At 36.1% G+C, this 6,426-nt stretch overlaps 1 long non-coding RNA gene across 1 annotated transcript; it reads right to left on the bottom strand.

Moving 5' to 3' along the window:
- Positions 1-431: 431 nt before the first annotated feature.
- LOC128281671 (uncharacterized) lies at positions 432-2,648 on the bottom strand. The gene is made up of 3 exons (XR_008271926.1): positions 2,513-2,648; positions 1,555-1,596; positions 432-640 (listed from the first exon to the last, which is right to left on the bottom strand). It is a non-coding gene; the product is annotated as an uncharacterized LOC128281671 (long non-coding RNA).
- Positions 2,649-6,426: the final 3,778 nt, after the last annotated feature.

A 6,426-nucleotide genomic window follows, 5' to 3' on the forward strand; every position in this document is an offset into this window, starting at 1 on the left:
ACATTAACATGTAACATTTATATCTGTAACACCCCATACCCGGCCCAGGCGTTATGGCCAGATCCGACATGCCACATCGAAGCATTCAAAACATTTTCGATCCAGAAAGAAAACTTACTGAGTGTTTTAAAAGATGATTTCATTATAGGTTAAAGTGAATGGAAGTCATGCACCGTAGGAAACCGGAAAAGAGGAGGTGAGTCCATCGGACTGCTTAAGTACCAAACTCCCTTCGGATCCAATCCTAGACATGCAAACCGCCATTGCCATACCTTAACCTCATGTATATTTCTAGGAAACTGATTTGATTAAGTCCTTTTTAAGAAAAGTGATTAATTTTGGAAAATATCTTCATTGCGGAAGTTTTGCTTGTTTTCGTGTTATTTTGAAATCAATTACTGTTTTTGAAAACGCGCCCTAAAGCAATCCAATTTCAACAGTTAAATATAAATATTACCTATCTTAATAAAACATATAAAAACCATCAAAAATAAATAAGCGTCCTTATTACATTTAAAAGTCCAAAACCTCAAACGTAATTAAAAGGATGTCCAGTTCACCAGAAGAAAATCAAACTTTCAAAACGGGTGGCCACTCCGAATTCCCTCACAGCTCCAAGCCCACTATGGTTGGGGATTACCTGCGTGGATGAAAATAAAAGGGGTGAGTTTGGGGAAACTCAGTGTGTAAATTAACCCAACCATAGCCTATATCAGCTCAAACCACATAAATAGAATAAGTTGGCCTTAGCCCAGAACAGAATTCAGAATAAAGCCCATAGGCCCATAACAGAACAGAACAGATATTACATATTTATGCAGAAACCCAACCATATCCAACCGTATACACCCCCGTACCAACCTTACACCGTGTGGGGAGACAAGTCGACCCACCCAACCGCTACACATTATAGAATTTGCAGCATGGCTGCTAGAACAGATAATGTGACAGAGTCACCAGATCAAGATAATTGTGGCAGAGCCACCAAAACAGATATATGTGGCAGAGTCACCAGATCAGATAATTGTGGCATAGCCACCAGGACAGATATATGTGGTAGAGCCACCAGATTAGATAAATTGTGGCATAGCCACCAGGACGCTTCCTCCATAGTATAACCCAAGTCCCCATGCAACAGATATATAATCATGGCATACATCATACAGAATCAGATCGTCATGCTTTTCAGTTAAAAGTAACCCTAGGGGTATAATGGTAATTTTGCATACATAGGGGTATTCAAGTAATTTAACTATTCTTAAGGTTTTCATACATAACATAGTCATTTATGTACGATCAGAAACACTTACCGCGTTTTCTTAACAATTTGGGCCCGTTGGCCCATTATCCCGTTTTTGGCCCATTAAGCCCAAAAATATCGAAATGCACAGAATCGCGCACTCTGCAGTCTTATCACTTTAATTTACCATATACATCAAACTATTAATCCCATGAGCATTCACACACTCGTAAGATCTCAAAATACCGGCTTTTCGGCATTTCAGCTTTTCGGCTTGTGCCGATCTAGTCTATAAGAGGGTGTTAGTTACACACCTGTTTGCGACGATATGCTGACGAGATCCACACACGAACTGCCTACAATTGGATTACTAACACGTTAATCTAACTATTCAAATACGAACTACGTATTAAACCCTTACAATATTCGGCCAACCACACCTACAGATCATAGTAAGCTTATAAGAAATCAATAAGCAACTCATTAACAAATTTTTGTCAATGTTTACCACATAATCATAATCTCACTGCAAGCTGTCTTCCTGAATAACAGTCACTAAATCATTTATAACTGGAGCTACGAAACTCCAAATCAAGTGCCGTTAATTTTCCCTGAAAAAAGACTCATATATCTTCTATCCATAAAATTTTCAGAATATTTGGTTTTGCCAATCAATACCATATTTTTCTTAAAGTTTCCCATGTTTCACTGTTTGACTAATCTGACCACTCTTCATTACAAATCAAATTTCTCATTGTACAGAATTAAAAATATGTTCTCATTTATTTAATTTGAAACTAGACTCATTAAGCTTTAATTACATAATTTATTCACCTTCAAACTTATCTCTCACAATTTATGGTGATTTTCCAAAGTCACGTTACTGCTGCTGTCCCAAGCAGATTTTTTACCAAATCACCCTTTCACACATAACTTGCATGCATGTTATTTAAACATGTATATCACTAATCAATCATCACATATCTATGATTTTACTTAAGTATAATCTCCATTTCATCATTTTAAAGCACAACATTTTAGCCGATTTTTTCCTTTAGCATCTAAGGCACATGCATGCTCATTTGTTTGGCTCAACTTCACTTATCTTCCATTTTTCATCAAAAGAACATGAAACAACAACCATTTCCTTCATTTTAATTCATGACTAAATGCTCACAACACAACTAAAAACCAAAATATGCTTCAAGAGTTAAGGTAGAATCAAGAAGAACTCATGAACCTCAAAATAAAAGCAAACTACCATGAACTTACCTTCAATTTTCTTCCCCAAGTGACCGAACATTCAAAAGCGTTCTCCTCTCCTTTCTCTTCTCTAACTTTAGGCTATGATGAACAAAGATGGACAAAACTTTGTTCTTTTCACCCATTTTTTTTAATAAAATTTCATATTTCATCCATTTAATTCTTTAATACAAAAGACATGAAATTCCTATCATGGAACATTTACCTAAGCCATTATCATGAAACATTTACCTAACCCATTATCATGAAACATTTACCTAACCCATTATCATGGAACATTTACCTAACCCATTATCAATTTGTATCAATTTGTACCATAAATTATGGATATCATGTGCACATTTTGTGTAACACCCCGAACCCGAGACCGTCGCCGGAGTCGAACACGAGGTGTTAACAGACTTCAACCCACTTATTGAGAGTTTCCAGACAAGCTGCCAATCTGTGTACTAGTCGCTCCAAAATTCATAACTTGAGTTTTACAACTCGAAAATCAGTTTCGCAAATTTTCCATGAAACTAGACTCATATTTCCATCTACATATTTTTTTCTAGAATTTTTGGTCGAGCCAATTGGTACAGTTTATTAGTTAAAGTCTCCCCTGTTGCAGGGATCGACTACACTGACCTTTGAGCATTACGAATTCGATATCTCCCTGTACAGGGCTTCAATACTGATGCCGTTTGCTTCTATAGAAACTAGACTCAGAGAGGAATCTACAAATATATGGCATGACTCCTAATTATCTCTGGTTAATTTACAATGATTTTCCAAAGTCGGGACAGGGGATCCAGAAACCGTTCTGGCCCTGTTTCACAAGAACTTTAATATCTGTTAACTTATAACTCATATGACCATTTCGTTTCTTCTATATAAAAGTAGATTCATCAAGGTACATTTACATAATTTATTTACTATTTAATACCATTCCTACTATTTTTAGTGATTTTTCAATCTCACGTTACTGCTGCTGCCAGCACCTGTCACTAAAGCAACTATGCCTATTTCATGATTTCCTTTGATCTAACTAGTGATTCATCATACATGTCACAAATCATGATCATGACTAGCCATACCAGAGGCTAATCATTATCCAACATCTCCCTACTACACTATTGCCATAACATGCATTTTAATACCAAAATAATCAACCATGGCATAAGACATGGAAATCGAATTACCAAGACTTGTGACTTAACATTGGAGAACTAAATCCAACCGAGCATTTATGCCATTTTCGCATGGCTAAAAGTTTACATACCAAAGTTCAACAAAGCATATTAGCCTATACATGCCAAAATGTTCTCCTAAACCGACTACACAAAAAGATACCAAAAGTTGATAGCCGGTGTGATGACTCAATGACGATCACGAGCACGCAAAAAGGACGAGTCCGAGAAACCTAAAATGGCGACAAACAAACACCGGGTGAGTATATAACTCAGTAAGCCATAAGCATTATATTGCCGTTCAGTAATAATATACCATAAAAGAAAATAATTAAGGCGGATTAAAATCCTCCATCCATACCCCAAACGGTACTATAATTCTTTAGGCATTTCGGTTTGGTCACATACCAAGCCCTACTTGATATTTCATACATTACGCCATATGACATTGCATGCATTTATTTTCGAGCAATATCACCACATAGATCAAGACTTACCAAACCAAAATTCCAAATATAAATAAAATGTCCATTCCTCATAAGCTCAAGGTGTTTACTCGTACCGCTGTCCATGATTGACTCGGTAAGGCAGCACGTAGAACGTGTACGTTTATTAGAGGATGTGCCATAAGCCCGCACACTTAGTGCTTAATAGTCGAACTCGCACACTTAGTGCTATATAATCAAACTTGCACACTTAGTGCTGTATAATTTGAACCCGCACACTTAGTGCCAATTTGTGATTATAAATGTTTACACCCGCACACTTAGTGCCGAACCGATCATTCCATACATCTCACCTCTTTTCTTTCAATTCAATATTTTTATCACCACATACATACATGTTTATATATATATTCTACCATTCCATTCAGCAACATTACTTAGACATTACGACCCCTTTAAATTAGTACAAATAAGTGCTTAATGACTTACCTTATATCGGATGAAATGATTCCCAATCTACTACTCGATTATCTTCGCTTTGCCTTTGCTTGGTTCTCCCTCTTTGATGTCTTGATCTAAAATGAATACATTTAGTAGTTTAATCTTCTTGCTGGATTTTTATGTGTATAACTTAATGGTTTTCACCCCATTTCACAACTATCTTTGTTCAAAATATCAAAATCTCAACCAACCTTTGTTTAATGCTTCAAGGTCGAATGCATGGTCACCATTAAGCTAATCTAGTCTCAAGTATTTTAATCCTAACATACAACATCATGAATCAACTCAACCTTATAAGCCAATATTACTCCTACAACCGATTGTAAGGAGTTAACAAAGAAAATATATTTTTACAAACATATACACCCATGTGGCCGATTTTACCAAATCAAATTTAACCTTACTTATCTCAAATTTTCATTTCATACTATCATCCCCATGACATAGCAAGGTTTTGAATCATGGACTAATTAGAACTAAAACTAGCAACTAAGAACATGCATGAATCTCATGGCACCATATTAAACATACCTTAATCTAGCTACAAGGATGGCCAACCTATTCCAAACCAACCATGAGCAAGGACCCTTTCTTCTCCTTGAGATTTTCGGCCAAAAGGATGGAAAAAAAGATGAACAAAGCTATTTTTTTTTGTTTTCTTTCTCACTTGCACGGCAATGGGGAGGGAGGAAAGCCTTCACACACACACACTTTTTTTTTTACTCATGCACCTTATTTTATTTATTTCAACATAAACCACTCACCCAACATGTTTCATGACATGTCTTGCCCATGCTTCCTTGTCATGGCCTACCACTAGCACTTGGGGGAATTTTGACATGCAAGTCCTCCCTCTTGACTACATGTACTATTAGGTCCTTATAGATTAGCCTATCATTTTTCAAAAGTGACATATGTGACAGCCTTAAAACGACCCTAGTCGAAATGTGGTTTCGGGACCACAAAACCAAGGCATAAAAATAATTTAATATTTATTTTATTGCCTATAATGTGTGTTAACTCATGTGTGATATTTTTTATGCTTTGATTTAGAATTATAGATGTGAATTTCACTAGAAAGGACCTAGTAATAAACTTTGAAAGTATGAGGGGAAAATGTGTGATGACTAATTAAAGGATGCATGCAAAACAATGGACTTGCATGTCAAATTTCCCCCCCCATAGCTAGTGGCCGGCCATGACAAGGATTTATGGGCAAAAATCATGTCATGAAACATGTTTGGTAAATGGGTTATGATGGAAAGAATAAAATAAGGGTATGGAATAAACAATTAATGTTAGTAGATGAGAAACAAAAAAAAAAAAAAAGTGTCCATCTTCCTCCATAGCTTGGCGAATGTCCTAAAGGAAGAAAGAAAAATTTTGTTCATCTCTTTTCACTCTCTTGTTGGCCGAAAATACTAAGGTTAAGGAAGGAGTTTTGCTTCATACTTGGTTTGGAAGAGGATTAGGAAGAGGTTGGCTAAACTTGCATCAAGATTAAGGTATGTTTGAGGTTCATGCATGTTTTTAGTTGCTAGCTTAATGTTCTTGTTAGCCCATGGTTCAAATCCTTGTTATGTCATGGGAATGAAATTCGCCAAAGTGAATGTGGTGTTAATGCCATTGCATGTTAAATAACAAGCTTGAAAGTGATACATGTGATGGAGGATTGAAGATTCTTAGATTTTCTTTTAGCATTTTTTTGAATGAGATACTAAGTTCTTTGTTTCACCATGACCAAATTGAAATGGTGTGGTGTTGTGGTATTCGCCATGATATATCCATAAGTATAATTCATGCATGT

The sequence above is a fragment of the Gossypium arboreum genome, chromosome 10 (genome assembly GCF_025698485.1).
Source record: "Gossypium arboreum isolate Shixiya-1 chromosome 10, ASM2569848v2, whole genome shotgun sequence".
Taxonomy (NCBI): domain Eukaryota; kingdom Viridiplantae; phylum Streptophyta; class Magnoliopsida; order Malvales; family Malvaceae; genus Gossypium; species Gossypium arboreum.